General features: G+C 36.6%; 1 protein-coding gene across 1 annotated transcript in view; it reads left to right on the forward strand.

The window, feature by feature from the left end:
- The window catches only part of LOC117570818 (uncharacterized), an 88249-nt gene that overhangs the window by 52523 nt on the left and 17276 nt on the right, over window positions 1-18450 (forward strand). The window lies entirely within an intron of this gene.

An 18450-nucleotide genomic window follows, 5' to 3' on the forward strand; every position in this document is an offset into this window, starting at 1 on the left:
TTCAGCTCTCTGCTATCCCTGCACATCGATCGCTGATATCAATTTATCAAACTGATGTTGGGCGTGCGTGGCGCGATTGCTTTTCGCCGCACTCTTGCTCTTACTCTTGCTCTTGCTGTTGCTGTTGTTCCATGGCCCAACCTGATTCCCTGACTCCTGAGCGTTTGCAAATTTAATTTTTGCACATAACTCTTTGTGGCACAAGAACAGCCTTTGGCTTAGGCGTTCTTCTGCTCAATCTCAATCGCGATCCTTTTTGGGATTCTGCGTTGCACTTCTCTGCGCTATCGCTGGCATCGCCATCTCGAGTCATTTGTCTCTGCGCTTGTAAAAATCCCCAACACAGGGGGCAAACTCATTGTAACTTTGCCTTAGACGAAACTACAGCAAGGGAGAGAGAGATGGGGAGAGAGAGTGTGTGAGAGAGAGCTAAATATGAAGCAGTGGGTGTGTGCAGAAGCATTGCAGACAAGCCAAAGTTGATGCTCTGTTGCCGATCCCGATGCCGATTTCAATCCCAATGATTAAAAGTCTCGCTCTATCGCTCTCCTGACTAGACAGTTTCAGTGGGCTGCTTATAAAGCATTTTCTTTAATTTATTTGAGCTGAAATAAAGTAATATACACCAAGCTTACGATCTAGGAGAGCTATTGAATTAAATCTGTGCGAGATCTTGTCAAAATTACAGTGAAAAGAAATGGATATGTTCTCTGTAACTAACAGGAAACGGAAGTTGTTTTAAAAAATTGGAAAATCTTTACCGGACTTAAATTAAAATAAACTAAGAATTAGGCGACAATTCCTTAGAAATATATTTTTTATATAAATAATAGTCTGAAATTGCTGCGTTGTCTATTAAAATGGCTACAAATGAATTTAAGCCCCAGAGTTTTCAGGGTTTCTTAAGGCAATCATCATATAATTTGTATTATTTAATAAGCAAAAGGCTTTTCCGTTGAATTATATTTGTCAGTTGGCCATAAACATATTGTATTTTATATTTGATTATTACAAATATTTAAAATTCTAAGAATAGCCACCTCACCAATTTTTAAAATGGCTTCCTATAAAATTCGTTATATCTATTGTATGTTAAAATTCTCAAATAGCAAAAAAAAAGCTTAGACATTTTCAATACTAGCTTAAACTTTAATTGAATAATATTTTTTAATAATGAATTATGCAGAAATGCTACTTTAATTGGTTTTAGAATTTTAAACAATCATTGAAATTCGTTAAATATATCTTACATCAGGCTGCTCACAATGTAAAGCTCAAAATTTATAAAACTAAAAAGTAATCCTATTTAAAATGTTCATGAAATTTTAAGCCTGAAATTAAAATTCGTTAAATATACTTTACGTTAGCCTGCTCGAAATGCAAAATTGAGAATTCATAAAAGTAATACAAAGTATAAAATTGAATTATATTCTATTCAAAAGTTATATTTCAAAAGTTCTAAGAATTTACTGTCAATGGCTAATGGTAAGCTAATAATTAATAAACTTTATTGCTTTAAACAAACCTTTGAAGAATTAAGCAAAACTTAATTTTAAAATGTTCATAGAGTTTCATATCAATCTCTAGTGTCAAACACTAATATAAGCCATTAATTTTAAATAATATTCTCCTTTGAAATATAAAGCATAAATCCCTTTCAAAATGAATGGCATATTTAGTTTGCAATTTTGCTCTTCATAGACTTTAATGCAAATCTGACAATGAATCATCATAATAATTATTTGGAAATGCAGCATATCTTATCGTTAACACATATCTAAGTAATTGCTTATGAAGTTGCCATTTCGCAAATTGCTTTAATAGAGTCAGCTCATCAGCATACACATTTCGAGTGCCAATTGAAGCAGGATGAGGAGGTGGAGGTGGAGGCACAATCAAAAGTCACCCGCTTAAAACGGCAGTTAGAAGTCAGGCGGCAGGCAATAACCCAAATAATAAATGCACAAAGCGAATACCATGAATGACCAAAATGCCCCAGCAAAACTGACCACGAAGCCCACAACAGACATGTGTGAGTTGAGAGTACGATTAGGAGCCATGCTCTATGGCTTTTCAGCTGGAATATGTATACGAGTATATGTGGCATGGCATTTAGCCGTTTCGTTTCGTTTGGTGTATTTGATTTCCAGGAATCGCTTTCAGCGCAAATTGAAGTCATTATAAGCCAGGAAGAAGCGGGCTGAGGTGAAAGGAGGCTTGCAGCTGGGGCAACGTTGACCGACCGGGGGTTATTAGGCTAATTATAGAGTGGGGCAAACAGTATTTCAGCATTTCAGCATTTCTCATCACCAGGCGCTCATATGGAACTGGATATATGTGTATATGTTAAATGACTTTATTCATGCCGACTGTTTGTCGCCGTCGACTTTTTCCCTGGCCCCAGCGACGTGTCAACTAATTTGCAACACTCGCCTGAACTTTTTTTTTTTTTTTTGCTTTTTAGTGGCACGTTGTTGCCGAGGGTAAAGGAGAGGATCTGGTCACTTCCATGGAAATACCTGCGGCTGCCTTTTTGGCCCGTTTGTATATGAAGGGATTAAGCGACGACGACGACGGCAACACAAAACAAAAAAATTTGACTAATGTCTTAATTTTGTGCCTAGGTGTTTTGCGGGTAGTTTCGGCCAGAGCAGTCAGTCTGCTGCGCTGCTCTGTACCCAAAGCCTAGCTCCCAAGTCGTGCCTGGACTGCAGCGAATGCCATTCACTTCGCTTCATCCATGGAGCCCTAGCAAATTGACGCTTTGCATGTCGTGGCCCATGTCTTGGTTGCCGCTTTTTTTCCTCTTTTCGGTTTTGGTTTTGTTTGTGCCGCTGAAATTGACAGCTGAATAAAATGTTATTATATTTACACCATAATTTGCATGGCAATTAATCAAATGGCATGCAAAATTGTCTACCACAACAACAAGAGTGCCAAATGTTACACAACAACAATAACACCAACAACAAAATGCTCTTTTTGTTTTGCGACACATTTCAGTGGGCGCCCAAACAAGCAGTCAGACAGGCAGTCAGACAGGGAGTCGGTTAGACAGGCAATTCCCAGAATTTTCAACAATTCTAACAAAATATCAAAAGGTCGAACCGCCTGAATGTCTAAATTATGGCCACAAAAAGTTTTTCGAGCTCCAAATTTTGCACAACGCCTCGTTAGCTACATAGTTTGGCAATTGTTTTTTTTTTTTTTTGTATTTTTGACTGCCACTAGGGATGGGCCAAAGTGTTAATAAGTAGGTGTGGATTCGTTGGAGTTATGAATTAAAAGAAAAGGATTAGCATTTACTACTAGATGGTATTAGTCATGCGGCTAATGGCGGCAACATTTGCTCTCTTCTAGTCAATAAAAATTATACGTTTTATGCTCATTATAAATGTACTTTGATATGCATATAATACTTCGGTTACATTAGAATAATTAGTAATCTTATCACAGGCTAGTTTATTAACATACTAACTTTTTATTTGATATTCATATTTCATTCATATTCACATTAAAATTATCATCATCATTATTAAAGTCATTCTAATATTTACTGTCAATAATTTGAAAGGCAAATTTTGCATTCGTTAAAGCGAAATTAACATTTTCTTTTATCATACTATTGATTACATTAATACATTAGTATTCACACTAGTCTTATTCACATTTACAATTTCAATATAGTTAATCTCTTGTGATATTATAATACTAAATTTCAGCGGTTGATATAAAACTTTCTTTTGTGAAATAGTCTCTTGTTAAAAATATGATATATATTAAAATTTAAAGTTTTTAATGGACCATCTGAATTCTGATCTCTTATTTTATTAATTTCATTGATGAGATTAATATGTATTATTAGCTGAGATTTAAGCTATTAATATATTACTTGATTCTACGAAAATGTCTCTCCCTGAAAATCTAACGTACAAACAACAAAAACAACATTTTGCTAAATAATTTTCACGTTCTTTCCAGAAGTTCCGATATATATCGCTTCACATGCTCACCTCTAACTCCGCCTCAACTAATGCTCCCACCTTCATCGTCACTTTATGGCAAATTAAGTTCACCGCTTGATTATTTCGAGCCGCATATTTTCTATAATTTATGCGCTGCTTCAGCTCTTTTTATACCTTTCTGTGCTTAGATTGTTCGGCCAACAAACAGCAACAGCAGTTACAATAATATAAGGGTAACAATTCAACATTCCACAAATATTTACAGCAATTTGTAACACAATAAAAATAAAATGACCAAGCCCACAAAAAGGAAACACAAAATGTAAAAAAAAGAAAAACACAACACAACAACTTGCCAAAGAACCCACAAAAAAGGACCAGCTCCTGTTTGACTTTGGGCGTTTACAAATGTTTTACAACAATATCAACATCAACTAACAAGCAACAACCAACAATGACAAAGGCAAAAATCCGTTGAGCAGCAGCTGTTGAGGGACCTCTTTCCCTCTTTTCCTCTTTTGTCCAAACACCCTTCCATCCTTCTCTCCCACGCCCTTCCCCACACTTGGCACACTTTTGATATTTTTATTGTTGTGGCGAAATATACATAAAATCACATAAATAAATTTAAGTTGCTCATTTTAAGCCCCTAAATATTGGGGAGTATTTGTGGAACCACAACTTATGTAGATACTTTTACCCCACTCCTGTGGGTATAATATCATAAATAGCATAATGGCATTGTGCACAAACACCATAAATATTGCAAAGCCATAGACGAAACAATTATTGACAGCTTTATTTATGCACAAAGCTATTGAAAGTGCCTCTAAATAGCACTCGAAGCCAGATAAACAAATCAAACGAAATTAAAATGGCTAGGCAGATGAGGTTTTCATTTATATTGAAGCTGGAAAATGCAAATTTTGTGAAGAATTATTATTATAGAGAAATATTAATAAGATAAAAGTATTGATATTTAAAGTTCATTCTCTTTTGTTTCACTTTAAGCTTAAATCTTATACAGTGCAACGTTGCCACCTGATTAGAGTTTACCGCTGCCAACTCCCCGCTTAGGTGCTGCCAACTTATCGAGCTGGCGTTAGCTAGCAATTGATATTACTTTTTGTGTATTGAAAAGTGCAATTTTCCTTGGGCACGAAAAAAGCTATTGAAAGTGACTCTAAATAGCACTCGAAGCCAGATAAACATATCAGACAAAATTAAAATGGCTAGGCAGATGAGGTTTTCATTTATATTGAAGCTGGGAAATGCAAATTTTGTGAAGAATTATTATTATTAAGAAATATTAATAAGATAAAAGCATTGTAATTTAAAGTTCATTCTCTTTTGTTTCACTTTAAGCTTAAATCTCATACAGTGAAACGTTGCCACCTGATGAGAGTTTAGCGCTGCCAACTCCCCGCTTAAGTGCTGCCAACTTATCGAGCTGGCGTTAGCAAGCAATTGATATTGCTTTTTGTGTATTGCAAATTTTGAGAAGAATTATTATTATGACGAAATATTAATAAGATAAAAGCATTGATATTTAAAGTTCATTCTCTTTTGTTTCACTTTAAGCTTAAATCTCATACAGTGCAACGTTGCCACCTGATTAGAGCTTAGAGCTGCCAACTCCCCGCTTAGGTGCTGCCAACTTATCGAGCTGGCGTTAGCTAGCAATTGGTATTGCTATTTGTGTATTGAAAAGTGCAATTTTCCTTGGGCACGAACAAAGCTATTGAAAGTGCCTCTAAATAGCACTCGAAGCCAGATATACAAATCAGACAAAATTAAAATGGATCGGCAGATGAGGTTTTCATTCATATTGAAACTGGGAAATGCAAATTTTGTGAAGAATTATTATTATTGAGAAATATTAATAAGATAAAAACATTGATATTTAAAGTTCATTCTCTTTTTTTCACTTTAAGCTTAAATCTCATACAGTGCAACGTTGCCACCTGATTAGAGTTTAGCGCTACCAACTCCCCGCTTAGGTGCTGCCAACTTATCGAGCTGGCGTTAGCAAGCAATTGATATTGCTTTTTGTGTATTGAAAAGTGCAATTTTCCTTGGGCACGAACAAAGCTATTGGAAGTGACTCTAAATAGCACTCGAAACCAGATAAACAAATCAGACAAAATGAAAATGTCTAGGCAAATGAGAATTTCATTTATATTGAAGCTGGGAAATGCAAATTTTGTGAGGAAATATTATTATTGAGAAATATTAATAAGATAAAAGCATTAATATTTAAAGTTCATTCTCTTTTGTTTCACTTTAAGCTTAAATCTTCTGCAGTGCAACGTTGCCACCTGATTAGAGTTTACCGCTGCCAACTCCCCGCTTAGGTGCTGCCAACTTATCGAGCTGGCGTCAGCTAGCAATTGATATTGCTTTTTGTGTATTGCAAATTTTGTGAAGAATTATTATTATTGAGAAATATTAATAAGATAAAAGCATTGATATTTAAAGTTCATCTCTTTTGTTTCACTTCAAGCTTAAATCTCATACAGTGCAACGTTGCCACCTGATTAGAGTTTAGAGCTGCCAACTCCCCGTTTAGGTGCTGCCAACTTATCGAGCTGGCGTTAGCTAGCAATTGATATTGCTTTTTGTGTATTGAAAAGTGCAATTTTCCTTGGGTATTTTGCTGCGTCAAGCAATTATGATTCTCAAGTTTGCCGCATCGTTTACGCTGACACGGACCATGAATTGCCGGCTCAGTGGCATTTGCTCGTTAACGCCTGCCTTCAGTCGCGTAATGTTGGAACAATATCTATCTGACTAATCCGCGCAGATTATGGAATGTGTGCGCGGCACAAAACCGCAAAAACAATCCATGTTTCCTCCTCGTCTTCACATTGTTTCTGTTTTTTTTTTTTGTTTTTTTGTGGTGTTTTTGGGAACCTAAAAACGGCACGGCGTCTGGGTTGAAGGCTGAGGCTATTCAGATTGTAAGCGGAAATGAGTGAATTCTTCTCATGTTTTGTTGCCTTTTGCGAGATTGTTTTTGTTGGCGGCTTTTGTTGTTGTTCCTGTGCTCTCACTCGTATAATTGTTGCAACGCACTGCGCGGCCCGAAGTCATAAAAAGTAAACATAACACACACACACACCACCCCAGTGGGGAGCTAGGGAACTTGGGGCCGGGGGAGAGGGCAGGAACGAAGAGCAACGAAGCAGCGAGAAAACTTATTTGCTATTTTCATGGAATTTTCATAATTTCTGCTTCGTTTGTTGGAGTTCGTTTTGTGGTTTTTACTATGCGAAATGGTAAAAAGTAAACAAGATGCACGGCAGAAGATCGAGAATATTATTATTTCAGCCCGAGAGTATTGCAGTGATATTCCAGATACAATATGGGGGTGTTGATGATGTGTGTGTGTGTGTTGTGAGATGCCAGCATAATATTTTTAACTTTGTTTACATTTCGCATTTTTATTGTGGCGTCGTCTTTGGCTGCATTTTGTGCTGCTTTTAATCAATTAAGGCGAGTCGGCAAACTGATGAGGACAGCCTGATGGGGGAAGGGAGAGAAGGGGGCCACAGGAGTCGCCCCTTTTTGGGGGGAGACACAATCGGACCACACAGACAGAATTTTGTTCTCATATGCGGGCGCCAGACAAACGAGAGACAAACATAACACAAAAGGAAGAAGAGTGGAAGTTGAGCAGATAATAGAATTGCTGAAATGCTGATTAAAATAGTTTCACTTTTTAATTACAATTTATGCATTTGCTGTCTGCCGCCTCATTTTGTTACTAATTATTGAGGCAATGGGCTCGAGGGCACCCCTACAACAAGATCAAAGGGAACTCAAAACACTAAATACAAAATACGCAGACAAACAGTCGCACTTGTAGGAGACTCTGTCAGCAACATGCCACCGCCACCGCCACCGCCACCGCAAAACAAATCCAGAGAAACATTGTCTCACTCTCTCTCTCTCTCTCTTTCTGTCTTTGGCGGCGACAAAGCAACTTCAAAGGAAATTGTAGACGCTGTTTTTCCTGCCCAAAACATAAACATACGCTTATAACTGGCGGCTCTATTTGTTTTCCTTCCTTTTTTTAGTACCTTAGCATAGGGTATATATCATTTTCATAGAAACATCTATATAGTGTTTATTTGTTGATCTTTAGCTAAGCAAAATCGATTAAAAACTTAGAAACCTAATGCGGCATGAAAAAGAGTTTGCAGCAGCATTTCCTTATTTCAAATTTGTAGGAAGCTAAAGATTTTCCATCTCTCAGTTTAATTACACATTGAACAAATGAACATATTTATTTTTTCGCATTTTGTAGTTTCTTCCTAAACAATTTATGTACTTTTTGCCAATTGAAGGGTATTTACACTTCGACACCTCCAAGGAATTAAGTTTTCCCTTGAATTCATTTGCTTTATTTTTTCGGTTGCAGTCAAGGAAAAATTAAAAATCAATTTCCTTATGCCTTATACCCATCCTCCTCCTCTCTCTCCCTCCCCCCGCTAGCTCATTAGCAGCGCATCATATCACAGAAACGTTTTCAGTATTCGAAAAACTTTCGAAATTTTGCACCGAGGCGACAAATTCTTTGAAAGTCTGCCAAACACGATGCGGGCGATGTTGCTGCAGGTCAAAAAGAGAGAGAGAGAAAGGGACAGAGGAGAAGATGCACGAAGGGGAATTGGGTAAAGTGGGTGTTATTTTTAGTGCTGAAAATCTAATTTACTAATGAGCCGTGAATATTCGAAATATGTACATAAATTTCGCCTAATTGAAAATCCATGCGCGGATAATTATGACTGTCAGACAGCATTAAAATTGCAGGCATTAAGTAAACCGTTCATTTAATATTTATTATCTAAACAAAATTCTCGAAATTTACACAATTTCCATTCCAGCATGAATGCATAAACAGGCAAATAGGCAAGCAGGTGGTAAATTGGTCAGGAAAATTGGGGAAAATTGAATTTTAAAGTAAATTTAAGGTTGATAAGAAACAACTGTCAAAAGCGAAAAAGAAAATTTATGTGCTGGATTGAAGGTAAGATTAGCTTAAATGTTGTATATTAACTGATGTTCTCTATAGAGTAGTTTTCGAATTTGACTGGCGAAACAAGAATTCTAAAGGTAAACGAAGAGTCTTTAAAACTGTGAAAGAAACTATGAAAATTCTACTAAATGGAAGTACTCGTACTTTCTTCAGTCTGTTCCATGACCTACTTCTATAGATTGACAAAAGCTGAACTGCTTTTGAATAGAATACTTAAACGAGTTTGTCGACGCAATGACATTGAGACAAATGTCTCAACTTTGCCAAAATGACCAAAAGGATTGCCATAAATATCGCTTGCAACCAATGAATAAATTAGAAAATTGCCATAAAAAGTTGTAAAGAAAGTCCGTCAGTCAGTTAGGATCGTAACTCTTTTAACTGTGAAGTCGTGTTGAACGACACCAATTAATGGCTAGGATAAAAGTTAAACATTTTCTGCACACGGGCCAAAGGTGCAAACAGGTGTCCGAATGTCCAAAATGTCCAGTGTGAATGGTCAACATACTGTGTTCTTTTTCGGTTCTCAGTTCTTAGTTTTTTTTTTTTGCAGCTGTTCAGTGGTCATTGCGTGGTTAAGGTCGTAAAAACCCCACGTACACACTGGAGGACTATTGGCCGAAAAGATCATAAAAAGTTTTTATGAACTGACAACGACAGCGACGACAAGAGCAAACAACAACAACCAACAACCGAACCAGCTCCCGTCCCATGTTTACTATAACACCTAATGTTCTACTAATTTGAAATATGTTTACGAGTGTCCAAAAAGACGGAAAAAAAAACGTTTCGGTTACTTGGTTAAGTTTTTGTGCTTAAGTTTCTCAGTGGGTCTTAGTTTCATTTCATTTATTGTTGTTGTTTGTTACCTTTATAAGCAGCATTTTATGAGTCGTTGTCCGTTGTGTTCTACTGTTTAAATTTTGATTAGACGATGCGTTCATCTAGATAAACCTCGTGTAACTGTTGACTTTTGGCTTCGCCCCCTTGACGATCGCGACCCCGATGCAGAAGGGCCTTTCAACTTTATTCTATTTTTTTTTTTTTTGGGTTTTGTCATAGTTACATTTTGTGACTCTCTTGTTTTGCATTTGCATAGCAGCGAGAGCGATACGAATCAAACAGTTAAAATGTGTGCCCTTTTACGACCTCTTCTACCTTGTTTATTTAATTGTCTTTTATTATGTTGCATTTCAGTTTATTATTTACCTAGTTGTATCAACAGCAACAACGAACTCAAGAAATACTACTAGCTCTGTTTATATTTGTGATAGCTTCAAAGTTTTATATACATACGGTAACTATATAGATAACAGTTGAATTGATAGATACTTTCTCCAGTTGATAAGCTATACATACATGTTCTTTAAGAAATTTATTATTGCTACAATAAGTGGCATGAAAGAGGTTGATACATTGTAACAGAGTCTCATTCTTATAGTAGGTTTTACAAAAAAATATTCTTATGGTAGATCTCTATGAATGTGTCTTTAAATAAAGCTTAGCCATAGAAAATAAACTTCAAATATATTTTTGTTTATATTTCTTTTTACAAAACTTGCCAATGGATCCCATAAAATATTCTTATATTTGTGACTATGTGTGTGTCATTAAAAAAAAAGTAAAGCATTTAATATAAACTTTAATGTTTTTCCTTAAGAAATGTTTACAAATTTAACAAGTATTTGGCATTTTATTTACGTTTATCTGCATCCAAACTTAAGCCTTACAAGAAAATCACTAATTATTTAGAACATTTAACATATAATTTACTTAATTTTATATACTGGAGATCCTTCAATACTAAGACTAAAATGTTGCCTTTACTTTCAAATAGTTCGTATTATTTTTATATTGAGCTTCAAATAAAATTATCTCATGTTTGTGACGATGAATATGACAATAAAAGAAGGTAAAACATTTAGAGTAAACCTCAAAGTTTACTTTAAGACACTTTCCTAAATTGATCAATACATTTTAAATATATTTACTTGATTTTTTCAATTTAGCTAAAAAAAAAGTCTTCTCGTCAGATCATTCAATAATCAGACTTAAATTTTGCTTTCGCTTTTAAATATTTAAGAGAGCATCCGTTCTTTAAATAATAGCTTGCTTTCTATAAATCGCCACACATAAGTTCTTTGCTAATGCGTCATATAAATTATCAGCTAAAAGAAAATCAACTGCTAACTGGTGCATAAGTTTTCCATTAACCGCTGGAAAAGTCTTTCGGCATTTTTGGTGGGCGTGTGTCAAATTTTTATGGCTCTCCAAAAATATATCAAGCACCTATTGAACGAAGTGTGGGCAGATATTCCTACTTCATAAATAAAACATTAAATTCTATATCACGAAAAAAAAAATGATTAGAAAATGAAATCAGCTTTCTGCACCAATTAACAAGCCAAATCAGAGAGGCAGTCTATATAGTGGGCGTGTCCTGGAGGCGGGCTGTTGTTGGATACATTAAAATTTGATTTGCGCTTCATTTAATCAGCAAATTTGCATTTGTTTATATTGTCTTTTGGCAATGTTAGCGTTGGCTTTGGCTGTGGCTTTGCTTCAGTGCAGATTCCAATTGCTGCTGTGACAACAAATTAGGGCGTATGCTAAAACAGAGGGCGTGACAGGAGAAGGGGCTGAGAAAAGCACACACAAAAGATTTATACTTGGGGGCAAGTTCTGGTGGCAGCAGCAGCTCGTGGAAATGCAAAAGCCATATATACAAAACTAATTAAAATTCAACTTGGCAAAAAGTTTGTGGCCTAAGCAATAAATATTGTAAAATATGCAGGCAACCCTGGCAGCAGTCCCCCCGAACTCCTCCTCCTCCTCTACTAACGCCTCGATTTTCATTTCCTGGCAAGTGGAGCAGAGTTTACTTGAGTTTTCCATGCGGTTCCATTTGTCATTTGACTGCCAAAGTTTTTTGTTTGTGTTCTCAACTTGAAAACGAGCAAGAGAAATGTAATGAGAGGGAAGTGGGAATGGGAAGAGAAGAAGAAATGAGCAGCAGCATTGATAGGTTGGTTGCCTTGGAACTTGGCTTATTTGATAAATGCTACTTAATACTAAGTAATTCCCAACTAATCACTGGAGCAGTGGAAACAATTTATCATGCTTTATAACCAGATTTCACAGTGCAAGTTCTTATTGAGCTGTTCCATAGCAGTTGAGCACAATAGACGCATATATCAAAGTGACAGGAATTGACATTGTTTACCTGGACACAAAAAACTACCTGAAGTCGCCCATAAAATAAAAGGACAAAAGGTGAAATGTTTGTGTGATAAAACTAATGAGAAAAGGTGAAACTCCACTGAGGTGTGGGGCATAAACTGTTGTCACTTTTGTTGCTGTTGCTGAAGAAAATGCCTAAAAGGTTTTTTAGTTTTCGATTTGGATTTCGTTGTTTCGCTGCTTCGGGTGAAACATAAAATTCAATTAAGACATTTCAACGGTTAGATAAATAGCTGGGAATATTTACGAATAATTCTAAATGATTAAAGAAATGTTTAACTCTGATAATTTGTTGGCATTGTTATGCAAATGTGATGGGGTCACTTCTTGGCTTCGACTTCTTCGTTTCGGCTTCATAATTGAGACATTTGTGGCAACACTCGAGAGATCAGGAATGGAATTTATATCGTAGACGTAGAGTAGATCAAAGCTGGAACCATATGCAAATCTCTGTCAAAACTTTAGCATATTAAATGAGCAGCTACTTCTTGGCTTATTGTGTTCTCTTTTTGGTGGTATTATTTATTAATAACTTGTATGTAGATTTGGGACTGACATATGACCATGGCATGGCGGCAACATTCTTTTCATTTCATTTCTTTTGGTTTCATTTCTCTGCCGTTTCTTCTGTTTTACACACACTCGAATTTAATTTGCTTTGCTTCTCTTTCGCATCTGATCCTTATCAGCTGGTAATGCCTAATTTATGTGGCAACTTCAGGTCTTAATTTATGCATGCGGCTTAAGTGATATGCCCCGCTCTCTGGCTCTTCTTCACTCTCTCAATAAGATGCGATAGTATACGAGCTCCTATATCATTTTTCTTTCCTCCTCTCTTGGCATTTTCCAGGCGCGTTAATGCTTTAATTGTCTTTGGCAATTAATCAATGTTTATGTGGGAACTGTAAATTTGTTCTAATTATAATTTATTCGTTGTCATCGCAATGCGCTTCACGTTAAGTCGAGTAGCTTAGCTTTCACTAAGTTAAAGCTTAAATTGAATTCCATCTCACTTCCAATTTTTTTGCATAATTCAATTTATTTCGCCGCTGACAGTAAACAGATTTTGGCTTTTACTTGCCAAGACATGTCACTCATTGGCAAGGCGCCAAGAAAAGTATACAACAAAAAAATGAATGCAAAATAAAAGACGTAAGTGAAATAAGGGAAACCGGGCCAAAAAGGGTCTTTTTATTTTGGCCAAAAGTGCAGAGAGCCAAAATGTCAGTAATCAAGTCGAGAAAGTCGAGAGAGAGGAAAAAAAACTTGGCAGACGACATCTCTGAAAATTGAAAACTCTGCAGCCAACGGAGTGCAAATGTCGAGTTAAAAGTTGCGAACCCTGGCAACCCCAACACAGAAATTTCCATAGTGATTGCCTCTCGCAGTGGACTTTTTACAACTCGCATAAATCAATCACAAAAAACTTAAGGTCTCAGTTTGTAGTTCCCCAATCTAGGCTGCTAAATATCTATATTAAAGTTGATGCCGAGATTCGGTTTCCTTTTATCAATTTGAGTTTGCTACCTTGGCAGGCAATGAAGTCATTAGGAGTTCAAGTTTTTGGTATTTTATACCCGTTACCCATAGAGAAGAAGGGTATTACAACTTTGTGCCGGCAGGAAATGTATGTAGAAGTAGATTTTCATAAAAAATATTCCTAACGGCTGCTGTTGTAGGTCTTAATTACATGTATGACCAATCTGGTATATTTGCTACTATGTGATATATTTTGAATTTAACAGTATATAAATCTATCAATTATACCCTTCGGTATATTTTAGTATTTTCCAGTACTGCACTGTTTACTTATTATTCTACGCTATATTTTTAATGTAGTTGTATACATATAAATATACCAATTGTAGCCTTCAGTATTTAGTATTTTTTAGTATGTTCGATAGGTATATTTTAAGTACAATACCGTCACTGTTTTGCTTTTATTGTGGTATCTCACAGTCAACATGGTATATTTTATACCTTACAGTAAAATTTGAATGTAATAGTATATTTTGAATGTATAGCATTTTTCAATATATTTATTTGGTATAATTTAATTTTGATTGTATTTAAAATGGGTAACCGGTATTTAACAGTCGAACTTTCTTATTTGCTTTTTTTTTGTGTTTTGTAATTCGAGCTAATGATGATGTTGTTGGTGGTTGTTTTTTTTTCTCTGACTAACGGTGGCAATTGCAGTTATTGTGTTTCTCTCACCTGTCCGAAAGTAATTTAACCAAAAAAACAGAAATAAACAAACAAACAAACGATGTTGGCAGCCTGAGGGGTGGTAAATAACAATAAACAACAACAATGACGACAGTGTGTGTTGCAACGTGTTTGGTGTTTGGTATTGACCACAAATTAACAGTTGCAACATTTCGTCGGCCTCTCGGCTAGAACAATTTATGTTAAACATAAAGTGAGGCCATAAAAAGAGTGTTTGTGGCAGGTTGCTGAAGGGCAACAACAACGGCGGCGACGTCTGCAGTGCGTAATTAAGGCTCAAATTACACACATACACATGCACACACACACACACACACACAGACGGCGCGCATTTGCACTTAATTGTGGCGCTTAATTAGACCAAAAAGGTGCACAAAGAGCCAGACAATGGCCCGAAGCGAGAAACAAGTGAAGAGAGAGCGAGAGAGAGAGAGAGAGAGTGGGGGAAATAGAGATAGAGCGATTGTTGCAGGTTGTAGTTGCAATTGCATTTACATGTGACGACTCAATTGGCTTAATTGCGTTTAATTGTGGCTATTGCTAAAGGATTTTCATGCCACCAAATGCCGCCCGCAGAGCCAAAGAATTTGAAAGCGAGCGAGGGCAGCGAAATTACTCACTTGTCAGCACAACAAATTACGGAGACAAGCCCCAACAAAATTAGCCAAGGGTCTGCGCTTGTAATTAACTGGGTACCCACAAAACTACGACCCAAAAGTTAACCAAAGTCTCCTTCTCGGGCTCCCCTCTTCCCTCGCAAATTGTGCTTGAAATTCACGTGAAATTCGGTGCCAAACTTCTGTTGAAATTTTCGGCATACGCAGCAGCGACATCTCCGCATTCGACATACGACAACCGACGACCGACATTCGCATTCGCATTCACATACTCACTCATTCACAGTCGTATCTGTATCTTGTATCTGGTGGCGCCGCCGCTGGGGGTCCTGTCCCTGCCACAAGTCTCCCCCTCTCTCTCTCTGCCCTTCCCTCTCTTCCTGTCCGCGCACGCTTGCGCATTCAATTTAATTTTTATTTTTATTTCGCTGACAATTTGCAGCCGCTGCAAAAATTTTGTGCGTTTTTTAACGACTTTCGGCAAGAGTCGCAAAAAAGAGTCGAAGAACAAAAAAAAAAAAAAAACAACCAAAAGAAGAGCCACAAATGCCGCTTGACCAACGCATGTTGCACTCTTTATGTTTTTAACTGGTTGCTGCTGCTGCCGTTGTTGTTCATTTGATTATCGCCACTGTCGCCGTGTAATTTATTATATTGACTTTTGGCCAATATACACACACATGAATACAGCATACATCGTTAAATGCTCGGCCCTTATTTTTATGGCTTTAACCTTTTGCCAACCGCCGCGTTGCTGACATTATTTAATTTGTCATTTAACTTTGCGTTTGCAACTTGCAACTTTTGCAGCTTCTTCGTTCCATATGTCGCGAATACAAACCCTCGTAAACGAGTGTGTAATGAATATATGGGGGGTACACTCAATACGCACTCACTCACACACTCACATTCACATCGATGTATGTCGACTTCGCTCATCTGTTTGTCCGGCTGACTTTTCATGACTTTTTGGCCCACATATGCTGCTACTTCCTTTTGCCAGCCAGTCAGCCAGCCAGCAAACTGTAAATTATATTTTATTTACTCTCCTTCGTTTTTTTTTCGTCTCTTAACGCATTCTTTCGCTTAACAATTGACGCTTTCTGAGAAGCGCAAAGAAAGGCGGCAGCTGAAAGTTAATAATTTAAAAATATCGCCGAAAGTGCAAAGTGAATTAAATGCTGGGAAAATATGAGGAAATAAATTTAAAATACAAAAGTGCAAAGGACAAAGAGCAAATGCATTTTCAACTTTGGATATTTATTGATATTAAAATTCTGCTGCACCAGCAATAAGAAGGGAAATAAATTACATATTAATTATTTAAATAGTTTTCAAGGAATCGAATTGACTTTATAATTGAAATAGTTACAAACAAAATTTTAATTATTCCAGCTTCCAAAAATTGTAGTTTTCGTATTTTTAATTTCCAACCCTTCATAAAACTTTTTTTATTTTATCTATTTTGTTTCTCCTAACACATTTTGTTGCATTCTGAGAAACGCAAAGAAATGCGACAGATGACAGCTGATAATTAAAAAAAAGATGGGGAAGTAAATTTCAAATAAGAAAGCATAAGTGAGAAAGAGCAAATTATTTGAAAAGATTGCATTTTTTTGGATATTGATATTTTGTAATGGGGAAAACTATGTGAATATTGTGCATTTACAAATATAACCGATACAAATACTTTTTTAATAAAAACTTTTAATCAGTTTATATTGCTGAACTAGTATTCAAAGAATCAACTAAATAAATATAAATGTATGTATTTACCTATTTATAAAAGCCGTGAATAGTTTTTATAATTAGAGATTAAGAATCTTTTTTTTTAAATGTGATTGATGCAAACTACTAATAGAGATTTTAATCAATCACAGTTGCCAAAAAGTATTCGGACTTTTAATTACAAAGCAACTAATTGATTATTTATAAAACACTGAGATAGTTTTGTACAATTTAATATCCACAAACAGCAATTTTAATTAATCCCAGTCTCTAAAAAATAATAGTAGCTATCGTATTTTAAATGTCAATCTATTTATAAAACTTTTTTGCGGAAAATAACCACAAATAATTGAGTATATTTAACAAAATACAAATGAATAGCGATCCATTTAATTACAATAAATAATTAGAGCCCAAAAAACTACTGCTAATTAATTGCGTTTAATCAAATTTGAATTTTGTGTCGCCAAAAAAAGCGTCGCCCACTAAAAGATATGTCGACAGCGACAACAACTTGCAACAACAATAACAACAACAGGAGGCTCGTTGCCAAAAGTGGAGCCACAAAAATGCGCTAAATCATTTCTTAATTGCTCAATTTGAAAACAAATGCGAGCATTTAATTTAATTGTGTGGACTGTTAATTGAGTCGTATTTGGGCCGCTTTTTCGCTTGCACGAAATGCCTGCCACGCCCACCGCGGCCGCCCGTTGCAACAACAACCGTGCAACGATACGTTGTTAGATAAAGCTCAACTCGACTCCATTCGCTACGTTGTTGCTTTTGTTCATTTTCGGCATTTTTGTGGGGCAATTAAAAATGCAACTGTGCGACAGTTTGTGGCAAAATGCTCAGCTGCAACGCCAACGGGGCAGCAACGTGCAACGTGCAACCGTGTGGGCCAATTTTCCGATGATTTAGCACCGCAAAAGCTGCAGCAGGTGGTTGCATAGAGTAGCAGATGAAATTAGCATATAACTTAAAAGCGAGGGCAACAGAGAGAGAGGAGGGGAAGTGGAGAATGCATTATGCGATTAAATGATGTTTGCCGCACAGTTTTTGGGGGAAGTGAAGTGGAGTGGCATGCACCACTGCCAACAACTGGCGGCGACCATAAATCTCCATTGGTTTTAGCTTGCTTTGTCGCATCATCAATCATCTTGCCACAGATCGATTATTACAATTTGCTGACAGACGAGCGGCAGAGAGAGAGACAGATAGAGATGAATGAGAGGGTGAGAGCGGGGACTGAGCTGCAAGTTGGCGGCAGTTACATCTGCGGGCAGCCATTTGTATCTGATGGATGTATCTCGTATGCCTCCTGCTGCTGGCGAACTGCAACTGCAACAGCTAAAGCTAAAGCATGCAAGCCCAGTTTGCATTTCCATGGAAACTGTTGCAGTTGCAGTTGCACAGCTGCAACAGTTTTGCCCCTCGGCTGCATGTTGCTGTTGCTGTTGTTCTCGTGTCAAGTCCTAAAAGTTCCAAGAAAACCAAAAGTTTTTGCCATGTTCTATGCCAAAAACAAAACGAAACGAAATGAACAACAAAAAAAAAAGTATAAAGTGACGAGCCAAGCTGCTGCTGCTGCCCATTGTCCATTCTCTTGGCACGAAATTATTTTAATGAG

This window comes from Drosophila albomicans, chromosome 3 (genome assembly GCF_009650485.2).
Source record: "Drosophila albomicans strain 15112-1751.03 chromosome 3, ASM965048v2, whole genome shotgun sequence".
NCBI lineage: Eukaryota > Metazoa > Arthropoda > Insecta > Diptera > Drosophilidae > Drosophila > Drosophila albomicans.